Raw genomic sequence first — 17,356 nt, 5'->3', positions numbered from 1 at the left:
TGGCACTGGTTTACCTCAACAGTGTTTTGGAAATGAAATGAAAACATTTAGAGGGAGAAAAGGAGGGCAAAGGCAACTCTAAGTACAAGAATTAAGGGGGTTATTGTGTTTAGCTGGGAGAAAGATGAAATCATGCTTGAAGTTTCTTTTATGCTTCAGAAAACTTCATTAATCTTTACAGCTAGTCTGAAGCCAAGTGTTACTGGATAATGGTGAAGGTGCGCATATGGGAATGCACACTTGGGGAATGGTAGACAGAGTAATTTTGGGTAGACAGGCACTGACTTTTGATGGGCGTGTAGGATTTCAACAGCCAAAGTTGTGGGTGGACAGCAAAAGTTCCAGGCAGAAAAAACATGGACAATGAAGGCACAAAAGCCCAGGGTACTTTTAGAAAAGAGGGATCAGTCCTAAAGTAGAACTATACTCTAGCCTGGAGTAAAGATCAGGCTAGAGTATGAAATGCATTAGGGAAAAGAGTGGAAGAGAAAGTGGGAAAGAAGTGAATTGGCATTTATGTGCCTCTATTCTCTTCCTCCAACCAGAGGATTCACTCCTAAGAATATGGGGGTGTGTGTCATTGTCTTTTGTTCCTCTCTAAGGGCCTGGTACTTGGCTGGGTACACAGTAGGGGTGCACTTATATCTCCTAGGAGTTTGGCTGTCAGAAGTAGGAATGAGGGTGGATGCTGAGATTTAGATACTAGAAATATGATTCTGGTGCTTGAAATCAGCAACTCAGACTCCCAGCTAACAACCAGAGCAATGCTTCTCAGGCTTTAATATGAATTACCTAAGGATTGTGTACATGCAGATCCTGGCAGATTCCACTCAGCTGGCTGAGGTGGGGCCTGTGAGCTTGCTTTTCTGATTATACCCCAGTGATGTCTATGTTGCTAGTCTGAGGACCCAACATTAATAGCAAGGATTTGAAGGCTCCCTACCACAATTCCTTGACCTTTGCGACTCCAGACTCCTAAATGGAACTAAGCGTTCTTCATTAATTTAGTTGATGGAAAAGCTACAATTTAAAGTACCTTGTGAAGATTTTCTGCCACTAGAATTGTTGAAGTATATTTATACTGATGGTATCTACTCCATGCCATTTAAAACAATTTTTTTAGATGATTATGGTTCTGGGGTGCCTGGGTGGCTCAGTTCAGTTAAGCATCTGACTCTTGGTTTTGGCTCAGGTTATGATACTGCAGGGTCATGAGATTGAGCACTGTGTCAGGCTCCATACTTATTGGGGAGTCTGCTGGAGATTCTCTCTCTTCTCCCTCTACCCCTCCTCTCTGCTTGCATGTGTAGGTGCTCTCTCTCTCTCAAATCTATCTATCTATCTATCATCTATCTATCTATCTATCTATCTATCTATCTATCATCTATCTATCTATCATCTATCTTTTTAAAAAATCGATGAGTATGGTTCTACCTGGTTGGACTCAGGACGTAATCTAGTCAATTTTTGAAAAGGATAAGTCTTTCCTCTTCAAATACAAACTTATCTATTGATAGACCATCCCTTCTGTCTATATTCCATGCCTGTTTCCTTCTTCTTTCCTTCCTTTCCTTCCTTACAAGCCTATGTTTCTCAGGCTAATAGCTCACATGGGGAGAGTCAAACTCTAGTCACTGTTATTTTGAAAATGATTATTTTATATAAGGAAATATGGCTGCAACAACATAAGTTGTGCTTTTTCTGGGTGCTTATTATTTTTATTTTATTTCTCTCATTCTTTGAGCAGGCTCAGCTGTATGAGCTTAATATTGACTCCTGTCAAGTCTTCTTTCCCATTTTGCACATGGAGGGTGAAAAAGCTGAGAAGCTGGGTACTAAGGAGAAGACACCTGAAGCCAAGAAGGCTGATGCTGGTGGCAAAGTTAAGGAAGGTAATCTGAAGGCCAAAATGCTAAAGAAGGAGAAGCCCCATTGCAGCAGAAACCCTGTTTAGTCAGAGGCATTGGCAGATAATCCTTATCAGCTATGTATTTCAGAAAGATCATGTATAAGAGGAAGTGTTCAACAGCTAAATCCAGGGTTGAAAATAAGAAGGAGAAGGTTCTTACTACTGTCACAAAACCAGCTGGTTGTGGCAAGAATGGTCGTATCGGAGTAAACTTCGCAAAATACCTGTGTATCACCCTACTGAAAATGTGCCTTGAAAACTGTTGAGCCACGGCAAAAAAACTTTCAGTCTGCATGTGAAAAAACTGTGGATTAGACTCACTCCTGGCCATTTGGATCATCCTCACTGGGTGCCACAAAGGCAAACTGGTGGTTTTCCTGAAGCAACTGAGCAGTGTCTTGCTACTTGTGACTGGATGTCTGGCTGGCCCTCAGTTGAGTTCCTCTATATAGAACACACAAAAAATTTGTCATTGCCTCCTCCACTAAAATTGATACCAGCAGTGTTAAAAATCCCAAAATATCTTACTGATGCTTACTTCAAGAGGAAGAAGCTGCATTAACTCATACACCAGGAAGGTGAGATCTTCAACACTGAGAAGTAGAAATATGAAATTACAGAGCAACACAAAGTTGGTCAGAAATCTGTGGACTCACACATTCTGTCAAAAATCAAAGGTGTTCCTCAATTTCAGGGTTACTTTCACTCTATTTTATCTCACAAATGGAGTTCGTTCTCACAAATTGATGTTCTAAATTTCTTACAAGGAACCAAAATTTGTATGGAACCATGAAAGGTCCCAAATAGCCAAAGCAATACTGAAAAAGAAACAGAACTGAAGGAATCACAATTCTGGATTTCAAGCTATATGATAAATCTGTAGTCGTCAAGACGGTATGGTACTGGCACAAAAACAGACACATAGATCAATGGAACAGAATAAAGAACCTAGAAATGGTCCCACAACTATATGCAAACTAATATTCAACAACGCAGGAAAGAATATCCAATGGTAAAAAAGTCTCTTCAACAAATGGTGTTGGGAAAATTGGAGAGCAACATGCAGAAGAATGAAACTGGACCACTTTTCTACACCATACATAAAAAGAAATTCAAAGTGGGTGAAAGACGTAAATATGAGACAGGAAACCATCAAAATCCTGGAGAACACAGGCAGAAACCTTTTTGACCTCGGCCTTAGCAACTTCTTACTAGAACAGCTTCAGAGGCAAGGGAAACAAAAACAAAAGTGAACTATTGGGACTTCATCAAGATAAAAAGCTTCTGCACAGTGAAGAAACAATCGACAAAAGTAAAGGCAGCCTATGGAATAAAAGAAGATTTTTGTAAATGACATGTCTAACAGAGGGTTGTATCCAAAATCTATAAAGAATTTATCAAATTCAACACCCAAGAAACAAATAATCCTGTTAAGAAATGGGCAGAAGACATAAATAGACACTTTTCTAAAGAAGATATCCAATGTCTAACAGACACGTGAAAAATGCTTAACATCACTCGTCATCAGGGAAGTACAAATCAAAACCATGGTGAGGGACACTTGGGTGGCTCAGTGGTTGAGCATCTGCCTTTGGCTCAGGGTGTGATCCTGGGGACCCGGGATTGGGTCCCACATCGGGCTCCCTGCATGGAGCCTGCTTCTCCCTCTGCCTATGTCTCTGCCTCTCTTCCTCTGTGTCTCTCATGCATAAAATAAAAATCTTTTTAAAAATCATGGTGAGGGGATCCCTGGGTGGCGCAGCGGTTTAGCGCCTGCCTTTGGCCCAGGGCGCGATCCTGGAGACCCGGGATCGAATCCCACATCGGGCTCCCGGTGCATGGGGCCTGCTTCTCCCTCTGCCTATGTCTCTGTCTCTGTCTCTTTCTCTCTATGTGACTATCATAAATAAATAAAAATTAAAAAAAATCATGGTGAGATACCACCTCACATCTGTCAGAGTGGTTAAAAATAACAACACAAGAAACAACAGGTGTTGGTGAAGATGTGGAGAAAGGAGAACCCTCTTGCACATTTGGTAGGAATGAAAACTGGTGTAGCCACTCTGGAGAATATGGAGGTTCCTTAAAAATTTAAAAACAGAACTACTGTATGACCCACCAATTGTACTACTAGGAATTTACCCAAAGGATACAAAAATACAGATTCAATAGGGTACATGCATCCTAATGTTTATAGCAGCATTATCAACAATAGCCTAACTGGAGAGAGACCAAATGTCCATAAACTGATGAATGGTTAATGAAGATGTGGTATATTTATACAATGGAATATTACTCACCTAACAAAAAATTAACATTGCAATGACATGGATGGAGCTAGAGTGTATTATGTTGAGTGAAATACGTCATTTAGAGAAAGACAAATACCATATGATCTCACTCATATGTGGAATTTAAGAAATAAAATAGATGAACATATGGGAAGAGGGAAAAGAAAAAAATAAGAAAGGGAAACAAACCATAAGAGACCCTGAATAATGGAGAACAAACTGAGGATTGATGGAGGGAGGTAGGTGGAGAATGGGCTAGATGGGTGATGGCTGTTACTGAGGGCACTTGTTGAGAAGAGCATTGGGTCTTGTATGTAAGTGATGAATCACTGAATTTTACTCCAGAAACTATTGCACTGTATGTTAACTAACTAAAATTTAAATTAAAATAAATAATTTTTTCATAGAACCTAATTAAATAACTGATCCATTGAAAGTATTGATTCCTAAATAAAATAAAATAAAAAATATTGATTCCTATCATTATGAACGTCAGGATTGGTAGGAGCGTTCTCCATGATGAAAATGAAAGTGATAGTAAATTGTTGCATATATTAATTGACTTCAAGTTAATTACGCAATACCACCTAGCCATATTTCAGCTGCACTGCAGGGATAAAGGCCTGAGTACATGGTTACAGTCTTGTCGAAAAAGATGCCAGTCTTTAGGGTAATATTAGAATTTTTCTCTCCAAAAAATGTATTTATAGGAAACTTAGGCTTAACAGTGAGATATTTACACAGGCTGGAAACTGGAAGCAAAGAGAGGCCATCTATTTGACCTTCCACCTGAACCCTTGCCTTTTTTCTTCTCTCAGTGTTTGAGACATCCATCTGTTGAGATATTCAGTATGACTTTATAAGGTCCTCATCCACCTAAATTTAATCTCTGAGACTAGCAAGATGTGTTCAGCAACCTTTGACCATCTGGGAGTTCACTTTCATGTGTAGTTGAGGGAAGAGGTTTTCTGTTGATATATACATATATGTAGATGTATATGTTAAAATAAAAAACATAGGAGGAATTGAGAAAATTTTGCTTTTGTATTTAAATCAATTTTTCATTCAAGGGGTAGAGCAACTCTCACGCTTTCTATTCTACCTAAAGTGTGTAGACTGCCCTAATCTTTTAGGTTGCACAGCAACCTAAAAATACACCAGTTTTCTGTGAGGAGGGACTGAGTTCTTCACTAGAAGCTTCCTAGAGTGTCCTAGTGTGCTTTCCCTATAAGCTCAAGCCTAGAGGAAGTCAAATAAAACAAGGGCCTTCTTATTCCTGGCTATTTTTCAAATACAGTCCCATTTCATTTGAGTGAGGATTTCAAGTAAATGTTAACCCTCCTTCTTTCCTCTTGGTCTTCCTTCCATTTTTCCTTTTTTGATTCCACATGTACATATTTTAAAATTATGAAAGTGCTTCTATGTTGAAAAAATTCAAATATTCCAGAAGTAAAGGTTCACCATCCCCCCTGTTTCTGACTACCATAATAAGTTTAGTTAATATCCATTGCCTCACAAAGTTACATTTTTTTTCTTGTGATGAGAACTTTTAAGATGTACTCTCTTAGCAACTTTCAAATACAGTGTTAACTATAGTTGCCATGTTATACATGACATTCCTAAAACTTATTTATCTTATATTTGGAAGCATGTACCCTTTGACCCTCTTCATCCATTTCCCCCACCCATTGCCTCTGGCAACCACCAATATGTTCTCTGTTTAATCCCACTCTTCAGAGGTAACAATTGTTAGCAGATTGGTATAAATTTAGGATCTTAATATGCATATATAAACATGTATAATCAGATATATGTTATTTTGGTTTATAAAAATTGGATGATATTTTATATACTTTTCTATATTTTCTCATTTATCAATATATCTTGAATACTTTCCCACATAAATACATATAGATTTCTCTCATTGCATAATTCTATAGTATCCCATTGTCAGTCTATTTAACCATCAGAAATTTCATTTATCCCAGTTTTTTTCTATATGAATTATGTTACAACGGATATGATTGTACAACACAAGGTTTACTTGGTAACATAAATTATTAGAAATGGAAATCTGGGGTCAAAATGTCTACATATTTAAATGTTGACAGATTTTTGCTAAATTTTCCTTTAGAAGGGCTAGTTCAATTTAAACTTTCACTACCAATATATAAGAGGGCTTGTTTCCTAGAACTCCTACCAATACTGTGTATTTTAATGCTTTAATTTTTTGCAGGTTTGCAAAAATTTTTGCCAGTTCAGTGTTGTTTTAATGTGTATTTCATTCATAGTTGGTGAGGCACAGCATCTTCACATGTTTCATGGCCATTTATATTCTTTCTTTTGCAAGACCTATTTTCACCAGAAATTACAGAGGGAAAACAAGACAGCTTTTGTGACAGAGCTCTGGTAACGAGAAAGGTACATCACCTATACTTATGCAGAAAAATAAGAAGATAAGTGTTTCCCTTTATTAGAAATATAAATATGCTTTTTTAAATAATAAAGGCTGAAAGGAAAGTAGAATGCATCACTCTGTAAAAGATACACAGATAGGCTTCATAGTATATTTCAGAAACTAAAACAATCGAACAGAGGAAAACATAGAGGAAATAAGACTGCTGAGGAAGCTGGCAGTATACTTCTAACCATCCATTCCATTTGTTCATTATTTTAAAAACATTCAATAAATATTTTCAAGCACCTACAATATGCTAATCACTGGATATCTGAGGGTAAACAAAGATCCTAGTCTCTGAAGTAAGATTGACTGGGTTTGAATTTTGGTTCCATCTCTTACACTGTGATCATGTAGGGAGTTTCTTAATGTACTTGTGCTGCAGTTTCGTCATCTGTAAAATGGGTATAATAATAGTATGTACCACATAGGGATGTTGAGAGGATTAAATGAGATTAATGCAAGTAAAGCTCTGTGCACAGAATAAGCACCTAACAAGAGTTATATTTACAGTTTTCGACAAATGAATCTTTGCTTCGTACCCAAAATCAACCCTGGAGATAGAGGCCAAAGAAAAGCATAGATTCCCAGAAAAATAGCAACCACTACAACAATACCACTGTGAGAAGTCCTGGAGATATTGAAAGTTGCCTTCAACTGATGTGTGTAAAAGGTAAATGGTTGTAGCTTGGTGCAAGGGCAATGCAAGTCTTACTGGAGTGAGTTGATGAGCATAGGGATGGACTAACCAGTTGTCCTCTGACATTCTCTCCAATTCTGCCCCTCCAAACTCTTAGATCTGATCGTTTGCAACTCAAGGTAACTGACCAGAAGAGTTGCCTCATAAGGTGGCAAGATATAGGAATAACAGTAGTTCTATGGTATCTGGGACTCTTCGTGAGGACTAGACTAGGGCCTGGCTTTTGGCCCTTTTTCTTTTTTTTTTTTTTTTTTTTTTTTAGTTTTATGATAGTCACACACAGAGAGAGAGAGAGAGAGAGAGAGAGAGAGAGAGAGAGAGAGAGAGAGGCAGAGACATAGGCAGAGGGAGAAGCAGGCTCCATGCACCGGGAGCCCGATGTGGGATTCGATCCCGGGTCTCCAGGATCGCGCCCTGGGCCAAAGGCAGGCGCCAAACCGCTGCACCACCCAGGGATCCCTGGCCCTTTTTCAATATACATTTATTAGATGAAGTAGCTAATACCCCCAGGAAATAGGAATAAGTATACCTAGACTTCTGAGAAGGATGAATGACTACCATAGAAAAGAACAACAAATTGAAAATATATACCATTCAAAAAAAATAAAACATATACCGTTCAATGCAGAATAATTGGAACAGATGAGCTAATAATTTAAAATATATAAGGTAAATTTAAAGATTTTAGGTAATAAATTACTGATATGAAATAATTTTAAATGATCAAATGAAAAATATTAGCCATTAAAATGTATATTTATCTATATAGTTACCATTTTTTTATAGTTACCATTTTTGACACTCTTCATTCCTTTGTGCAGATCTCAGTTTCCACTTAATAACATTTTACTTCAGCCTGAAAATAGGCCCTTATCACTTCTTTTTAAAAATATATTTTTATTTTAGAATAGATTTGGATTTATGAAAAGTTGCAAAGATAGAATGGAGAGTTTAAACATATCCTGTATTCTGTTTCCCCTGCTGTTAACGTCTTACATTAGTATGGTACATTTGTCACAACTAATGAACCAATATTGATACATTATTGTTAACTAAAGTCCATACTTCTTTTGATTTCCTTTGTTTTTAATCTAATGTCTTTTTTCATTCCTGGAAACATTGAAGACACCAATTAGTTATCATATCTCTTTAGGCCCCCTTTGGCTGTGATGGTTTCTCAGACTTTGTTTTTGATGACTTTGACAGTTTTGAGGAAGACTGGTCAGGTATTTTGTGGATTGTCCTTCATTTGGATTTGTATGATGTTTTTCTCATGATTAGACTGGGTTATGTGTTTTTGAGAGGAAGTCGCAAAGTGCCCTTCTCATCACATCATATCATGGGTACATGCTATCAGCATGATTTATCACCGATGATATTATTAAATTGATCATCTGTCTGAGGCAGTGTTTGTCAGGTTTCTCCGCTATAAAGTTACTCTTTCTCCTCTTTTTCTATTTTGTTCTCTTTGGAAGGGAGTTATTTTGTGCAGCCCACATTTGAGGAGTGGGGAATTATGCTCCACCTCCTTGATGGTAGACTATCATCTACATAAATTATTTGGAATTCTTTTATATGGGAAGTTTATTATGGGTATATTATCCTCTATTTATTTGTTTACTAAATCATTTATTTATACCAATATGAACTTATGGATATTTATTTTATACTTTGGGTTATAATCAAATACTACTTTATTTCTTTTTCACATCACTCCAACTTTGGCCACTGGGAGCTCTTTCAATTGATTGCTGTATCTCTTTGACATGACCCCATCATGCTTTTTAACACTTCCTTACTTTTTGGTATTACAAGATGCTCCAGGCTCATCCCGTCTATTTTCATCTTCAGCCTTAGAGTTTGCCATTTCTCCAAGGAGCCCTGGTTCCTTTTGTTGCAGAATGATATTAGAAAACAAGATTTGTGCACTGGGTGTAGTGCTTCTTTTTTGCAGGTTTGTGGTGACAAATTCTCTCAGCTTCTGTTTGCTTGACAAAGTATTTACTTGGTCTTTATTTTTGAAGTATCCCCACCTTGGATATAGAATTGTTTCCCAGCTTATATTATTTCTGACATGAAGTCAGTACTTATTCTTATTTTTATTCCTGTATATATAAGGTATTCTTTTTGTTCCTTTGGCTGCATTTGGAACAGAAAGCTCAAGTGTTATTGTGTACAAGTAGCATTGTTTGACTTATTGTATAGACCATAAAGTTGAAACCCATTAAAGTCATTCCATGGGGGACACCTGGGTGGCTCACAGGCTGAGTGTCTGCTTTGGCTCAGGTCATGATCCTGGGGTCCTGGGATCAAGTTCCACATTGGGCTCCCTGCAGGAGCCTATTTCTCCCTCTGCCTATGTTTCTGCCTTTCTCTCTGTGTCTCTTATGAATAAATAAATAAAATCCTTAAAAAAGGCATGCCATGGTTTGCTCACAGAGCCAAACATAGACCCCTACATCTCTAACTCCTACATTTCTGCTATTTCTTCAGGATAGTGAAGGAGCATGAAATCTCAGGTGAGTTGGGTGGATTGTGAACTGATTTGTCAAATGGACCTTGCTTGGAAAGGCCTTTTGGGAAGGATTGGGCATTCTCAAATGAATTAATACTACAGTCTCAACACCTCCTAATTAAGAGGGGAATGGAATCATGAATGCAGCAGTGTGTCAACCCTATAGCTAGTCTCCTCTTTGGTAGGGTGATGAGTTTCAGAGAGCCTCCCGCATCAATGTAGAATGTGGTCTCCTGCTTTGTAACTATGTTTATGTACATTGAAAGATGTATTCAGTGAGAATTTGGAAACCCCTGTCTCCACTAGACACACATACACATACTCCCTCTCGAGCTGAACCTTCATGCTATGAAAGCACAACCCTTGCATAAACCATTGAAAATTAAAATAGAAATACAGACAGATGGGGCCTGATCTGTATGTTAGGAAATTTCAGAGTCCTATGTATCAAAATTGTAAACACAACAAATACAAAATCTGATCTAATAGTGAAGTCCAAAATGGGAGTTCCAGAATGCCCTTCCAAAGATTAGGAGCCAACTTCCCCCTAGAAGAAGGGCCCCCTAGAAGAACCCTACTAAGAATAATGACCCCACAGAACTCCACCCAATCTTATTCGGTGAATAAATCCTCCAGAGCATCCCAGAAGATGACAAGAAAGATGGTGGCAATTGTGAGATGGTGGGTACAGGACCCAAGGGGCATGTCAGTTTCTTGGCTGGATGTAGCACTGTCAACTACCACGGAGATGTACTTTATGATGAGTACATCCTTCCACCCTGCTACATAGTTGACTACTGGACCAGATGGAGTAGTATCTGGAAGCATCACATGTTGAATGCTACACCCTTCAAGATCGCTCAGAGCCAGATTTTGAAGATACAGGAAAGACAGAGGGGGCATGCCATCCACAACTTCAAAGCTCTTCAGTACTTTCACTCTAAGTCCCTCACTCACGACACCTCCCATACCCCTTTCTTCCCCAACCAGAAGTCCAACTGCCTGAAGAATGCCACCATGTCTCTGAAGTGTCTCAACAAGAAGCTTCTGAACCAGGGCATCTAGATTGGGCAAAGTGGACATTCCTCTGTGGAACATGCTCAGGCCACTATGGAGCTGTACAAGTTGGTTGAAGTCGAGTGGGAACAGCACCTGGCCCACGATCCCCCAAAAGACTAGCAGCAGTGGGGACACTGGTAATGTGGGGAGGCAGAGGGAGCACTGCACCCAGAAGAAACAGGGCTGTGGACCAGTTGGACAGCTCTACTAGCTCCACCTCTTTGCAAGCTTGAGGTGTGAGGGAGAGAGAGGCTCCACCCTAGACTTAATATCTATTAAAATTTCACCTCACTATTGTGTTCTGTGTCTGGTTAAGTTTCTTGTGGAAGGAGACAAGCCTCTATGTCAAACTCAGCCCTATACTGTTTGCCTCTTAAATGGTGCTAAACACATATCCCAGGATGCTTTGCTCTAGTTCAGCCTTTTGCTTTCAAGGGTCAGGGCATACAGGAAAATGTACTCTCTCGGACTGCCTTCTCACTGATGTGACCCCATGTCTCATTTTATGCCTTTTGTTCTGAAGTAATTAGCAGCACCCTTTCACTCCCAAAAGTACCCTGGTTGGTTGATCACACTCTGTATCACAGACTCTGCTTTTGGCTTGGAGTCTCAACCTAGTCTGTTTTGGGATGTTACTTATTCTTCTCACTTTGACTTACAGAGAAACCATCCTGGTGAGGTTCAGTTCTCTTTCAGTTTACAAGGCAGTAGAGGTAGAGAGCATGACTTGGAAATCAACTTTTCTGACTTAGAAAAGCAGTCTTTTCCTAAAGTAATAGAGGATTTATTTAGTTTACATCCTACTTGGTAGGTTAAAAAAGAATTTAAAGTGTTTTCATGGTTTTTAGTCTTTTACTTTGCTAAACCAAACCTCTAAAAACTCAAATTATTCCCTTGATAAAGTTTTATAGTGGAAAATAAAATAAAATAATAAAATAAAATGGAGCTCCAAATGTAAAAAGGTAATTAAAGTGCCCCCCCCCCCAAAAAATGAGCCATATGCACAGGTGAGTCTTAAAATCTTTTAGGAATAGCTAATTTATATGTTAATACCCTTTGCCATTTTAAGATTTCAATTTTATCCTGCTTTCCACTTGAAGCAGCATTTTTTATTTCAATCAGGACCCTTTGGGTATATAATTTATTACTAGGTTTAGAAGAAAATGTAAAACTCTTGCAAAGTCTGGCTAACACCACCTGAATTTTGTATTTTCCCTTTTAAGCTTAAAAAAAAAAGATTTGTAGTTTATTTATTCATGAGAGACACACAGAGAGGCAGAGACATAGGCAGAGGGAGAAGCAGGCTCCATGCAGGGAGCCTGATGTGGGACTCGATTCCTGGGATCACACCCTGAGCCAAAGGCAGGCATTCATCTGGTGAGCCACCCAGGTGCCCCTTGCATCTTCCCTTTTAAGCCTCAGAATTGCTTACTTGAGTTATAGTCTGGATGGCCTTTGGTAAGACAGTTTTTGGACGAACCCCTCCTCCAGCTTCCTTACTGTCTCCAACTTTCTCTTTGTGTTATCTGCCCTCCTCCACCCCTCCCATGCATCTAGTACTGCCTACTCTCTATCTTCCTTCCTTCCTATTGCAGTTTGCCCTGAGGTATCACTCTAATATCAATCATTTATGACTTAGTAAGGGTATAAATCAACTTTCTTCCATCTCATATGGAGCATTCTTCTACGCTTATCTCTAATTATGGAATTAAAGACTTTGTCTCTTATTAAGGAGAATTCAGGCCTCATTCGGCTTATGGGGAAGGTAGATTTTGGCACCAGACCGTAGGCATTTCAGAAATTGATGGATGATTGTGCCATTTCGAATACTTAAGAATGGCTAGTATACCTAATAGCAGTTCAAGGAGAATTTGCTAATTTGATGAATGGTTATCTACCCCTCCTACCAATAAGGCTTTGGCTATTAGGCCTTTTCTTTGGCTTTTCAATGTGTCCAGATTGATATTGTGGGGTTTGGGCAAATTTTGTATCCTGATATTATACTTGAGTTAGATAATGAAGAAGGTTGTAATATTTGAGAAGATTGAATCTTGAAGGATAATTCAATGAGCAGTCACAGGACAGAATTGGGAAGTTAAACAGACACATGTGAATCTTCCAGAATTGAAAACTGTTGAAATTGCTGGAAGATTAGAACATATTAGTCATTTGTTGTAAACCTGCTCCGGCTGTACCTTCAAAGAACGGTTTATTTCCTGACTGTCAGTCAACGGGTGGCCTGATTAGAGGGAGCAGGATCTGAGGAGGTCAGAATCTGGGCTCTGGAGTCATTTCTGACGAATTTTTCTTTTGCCTAAAATACAGCAGGAAAAGCAAATGCAAGGTGGAGAAGAGATTTACATGTTTTTTCCTTATTGCTCACATGAAGCTTATATTTCCACCTAAAGTCTTTTCACGGAAAGCTCTTGGAAAAATTGACCCCTGAAGCAAGCATTATTTAGAGTTTGGGATGTGGCTTTCTGGCAAGGTGTAGGTTTGAATATGATTAGCAGACAAGCCCTGCGCTGGGCCCCTTGGCTTCTGCTGGTTGGCATTCATCCATACACCAGCCAGCCTTCTCTGTTTCTGCTACTGCTAGAAATGTCCCTGTTACTGTTCAGACATTCTCTAGTACATTCTCAAACCTTCCTTAATTGTCATCTGAGAGTGGCCACCTCCTATGCATACAAATCAATCATTATAATTTTCCCCAAGAAATTCTGGGAAGAGGAAGTGGTGGTTGGGCTGGATGAGAATATTTCTGCTCTAATCACCAAGCCTCTCTTATTGGTGATGTAAGGACAATTTCTACCAGCTTTGGGGGAGGGAATAAGAAGAAAAAAAGGGATACTTTGCTCTCCCCTTGACAGAGGTAATTGCCTTACCTGCTACACAATGTTTTTCACTCTCCACCTCTTACACTCTCATTCCTAAGAAACCCTTGAGTTGCTCTCTTTTTTGGGCTCATATTGTTTTTCAATAGGTTAAGGTTACAACTATTAATAAGCTAGGGCTTTTGCTCCGAGGCTGTCAAACTAGCCCTTTTCAAGTCTGTAAAATTTGTTTAGGAATTAAGAGATTTGAAATTTCATATATTCATGTAAGTAGCTCTTCCTTTCATGTTTTTGCCTGGCTATAACTGGAGGTGCTTTTAAACTACAAGCTTTTTATTAAGTAGAAAATATGCTTATTGAGAGGAAGGGCAAGATGCTCCTAGTGACCTGTCTAAAGTACCCCTTTAACTAATGACAGCTTCTATCAAATGAGAGCAAGAATTGTACTGATTCTGAACAATATAGGGGCAGGACCATAAAATTAGGACATTTTTATAAATTGCCTTTTTTTTAAAGGATCTTATTTATTCATGAGAGACACACACAGAGAGAGAGGCAGAGACATAGGTAGAGGGAGAAGCAGTCTCCCTGCAGGGAGCCTGAGGTGGGACTCGATACCAGGATTCCAGGATCATGACTTGAGCCAAAGGCAGATGCTCAACCACTGAGCCACCCAGGTGCCCCCAAATCAGGAAAAATTTAAGCATAACATCATTGCCTTAATAAGTAGTTTTCTGCTGTGAAACTTGTAAGTACTTTATATAAAGCTTATTTGGAAATATAAAAGCCATTGCATTCTAGACTCAGTAAGGCAAAATGATAATGATGAACAATCTTAAAGATCCTTCAGTAAGAAGAAGGCTTACTGGAATGTCTAAGAATTTTACAGCATCATTTGAAATAAAATTTCATTTGATGTAGTTAAAAATCTCATTTCAGTGAGCTTCGAATAAGTATCCAAGTGACTAATACAACTTTCTTTCTTTAAAAAAAAAGATTTTATTTATTTATTCATGAGAGACACACAGAGAGAGAGAGAGAGAGGCAGAGGCACAGGCAGAAGGAGAAGCAGGCTCCATGCTGGGAGCCCAATGTGGGACACAATCCCAGGACTCCAGGATCATACCCTGAGTTGAAGGCAGGCGCTTAACCACTGAGCCACCCAGGCGTCCCTACAGCTTTCTTTAACCAGCATCATTAACCAAATCTTTTTCTAAATTATATTTTCACAGAATGAGGTGTAACAAAAGATAAGTGTGTTCTAGTCTTTTAAAAAAATAGCATTTCTAGTATATTGTGGGTCCACTATGGGTTAAACACAATGTCTTAAGTCTTTACAGCTCCTCACTAGTCTGGGCTAATGCCATTGATGACTGGGAAGATGACTCCGAGACCCAACAGTATCTTCAATCTTCAAATATTAAATTTTGTTCATTAATGTAACTTACTATACTGCACTCATTAAGGCAGGAAATTGGATTCACGGGGATCCCTGGGTGGCTCCACGGTTTAGCTCCGCCGTGGGCCCAGGGCCTGATCCTGGAGTCCCGGAATCGAGTCCCACATCCGGATCCCTGTGTGGAGCCTGCTTCTCCCTCTGCCTGTGTCTCTGCCCCTCTCTGTATCTACCATGAATAAATAAATAAAATCTTTTTTTTAAAAAAAGGAAATTGGACTCATAGGATTTCCAGCCATAAATTTTGAAAAATAATACGGTTTTTATTTTTCAGGTACCCAGACAAAAAACAGTCACAATACGCTATACTCAAACCCAGTGAAAAAAGGATTGGGCATGATGATGTGTTATTGCATTGAAAGTAGCCAAAAATGATTGCCCATGGTTTGGAAATGGTTTTGTTTTATAGTAAATTTGTGATACTCGAAACTGATGTAGAGTGTTTGTTGTTATTCAGTATATTCACCCACCCAGACCAGTGGGTGACCTTAACATGGTAAGTGCTTAAAAATATTTTTTTTGTCTAAATACAAGAATGAATGTATATCCTATATATTTTAAATATATTAAACCTATTTTATTATCAATTGCTCCTGATAATCTGTTTCCTTTTTGTCTTGTGCTCCTACTCATTGAATCATTTGAACTTATTGCTTCAGGGGAAGACAGATATGGCCTAGAACAAACGTATCATTGGTCATCCCTGAATTTCAAACTGTAATTTTTTTAGTGTATTGTGAGAGGATAGTTTCCAAAGCTGGGTTTTGATGAAGGTAAAGGTTCCCTTTACATACCAAGATAAAAATGTGTTGGTGTGAAAATAGAAGTTTACCATCAGCCATTGTGTAGAGAGGATGGGAGATCCTAACATAAGGGGGATTTCTGCCACTCAGGAAACCAAAACCATTGTGGTGCTTGCAGGAGATTGGAAATATATTTGGGGAGGATGTACTTATGCTTGAGATGATGATCCCACATCTGGGCCACAGAAGGGGCTGGTATTGCTTTTCCTGTTTATGATTCTTGGAGGGGATTACTTGGTGCCCTGTATCAACACAAAGTAGCCACAGTTGAGTAGAGATGGCACCATGGCATGATAAAGCAGAGGTCTGGGGATAGTGTACCTGGTCCTGAAGGGCTGTAAAGAAGATCTTAAGTTCTCATGTGCCCTGATCAGGGATGAAAGAGTAAAGAAAGTATAAGTGGCTCAAAAGAGGCCTGGAGTTAGAAGAAATGGATGCTGAGTGCAGGAATCTTACTATCAGAGTAATGCAAGTTTTATGGTCATGAGCAGTAGCTTCCAACATGATTTCTCAAAAGCCAGGTGGCTCTGAGACATTATGCAGTGGTCACTTATACAAGACTCACAATGATCAGGTATGGTTAGAGGCAAACTCAGCAGAAGTCACAAAGGAACCAGAGACCAACATGCAATACAGAGATTCCTTCTCCAGTGCAGTGAGGTTTATATAAACTTTCCTCTGTACCCCAATGCCATCTTGAGGAAGGAGAGGAGAAGTTATTCTGAGAAAATAGAGGCAGCCTTATTAGGAAGTTTGAACTTTAAATTGATTAAATATTAACCTGACTGATACTGGGAGAATTAGGGCTCCCAAACAAGATGAAGTCAGATATAGAACATTAGGTTGATTTTTTTTTGTTACTGAGTCAATTTGTAAGTTTGTACTTCCTCTAACAAATGCACTCTCTGATTCTTTCTAAACTAAGGCAAGACTCATCTGCCTTTCCAACTCAGCACTAAGTTTTACTTTCTATTTATTTTCTAAGTCTTCCTTTATATTTATTTTTCCAGTTATATTGAGGTATATATGGCAAATAAAAATATGCACATTTAAGGCATACAGTGTAATGATTTTACATATATATATATATAGTGAAATGATTACCACAATCAAACTAACACATCCATCACTTCACATAATTACTTTTTTGTGTTAAAACACTTAAGATCTAATTTCTTAGCAAATTTGAGGTATACAATATTGTTAACCATGCTGTGTATATACAGTCATCATCCTGTATATTAGATCTCCAGAACTTATTAATCTTATAACTGAAATTTTTACCCTTTAACCGACATCTGTTTACCACACTCTCCCTAGTCCTTGGAAAC

The 17,356-nt window shown here is 38.6% G+C and overlaps 2 pseudogenes; both read left to right on the top strand.

Annotated features, from left to right (window-relative positions):
• The first annotated feature begins 1,804 nt into the window (after positions 1-1,804).
• LOC112649486 (60S ribosomal protein L6-like) lies at positions 1,805-2,664 on the top strand (annotated as a pseudogene).
• Positions 2,665-9,865: 7,201 nt separating this feature from the next.
• On the top strand, positions 9,866-11,052 carry LOC112649056 (interferon-stimulated 20 kDa exonuclease-like 2; annotated as a pseudogene).
• Positions 11,053-17,356: the final 6,304 nt, after the last annotated feature.

The sequence above is a fragment of the Canis lupus genome, chromosome X (assembly GCF_003254725.2).
Source record: "Canis lupus dingo isolate Sandy chromosome X, ASM325472v2, whole genome shotgun sequence".
NCBI classification, from domain to species: Eukaryota; Metazoa; Chordata; class Mammalia; order Carnivora; family Canidae; genus Canis; species Canis lupus.
Note: the sequence above shows the minus strand (reverse complement) of the source record. Positions and strands in the feature narration are given on the sequence as shown.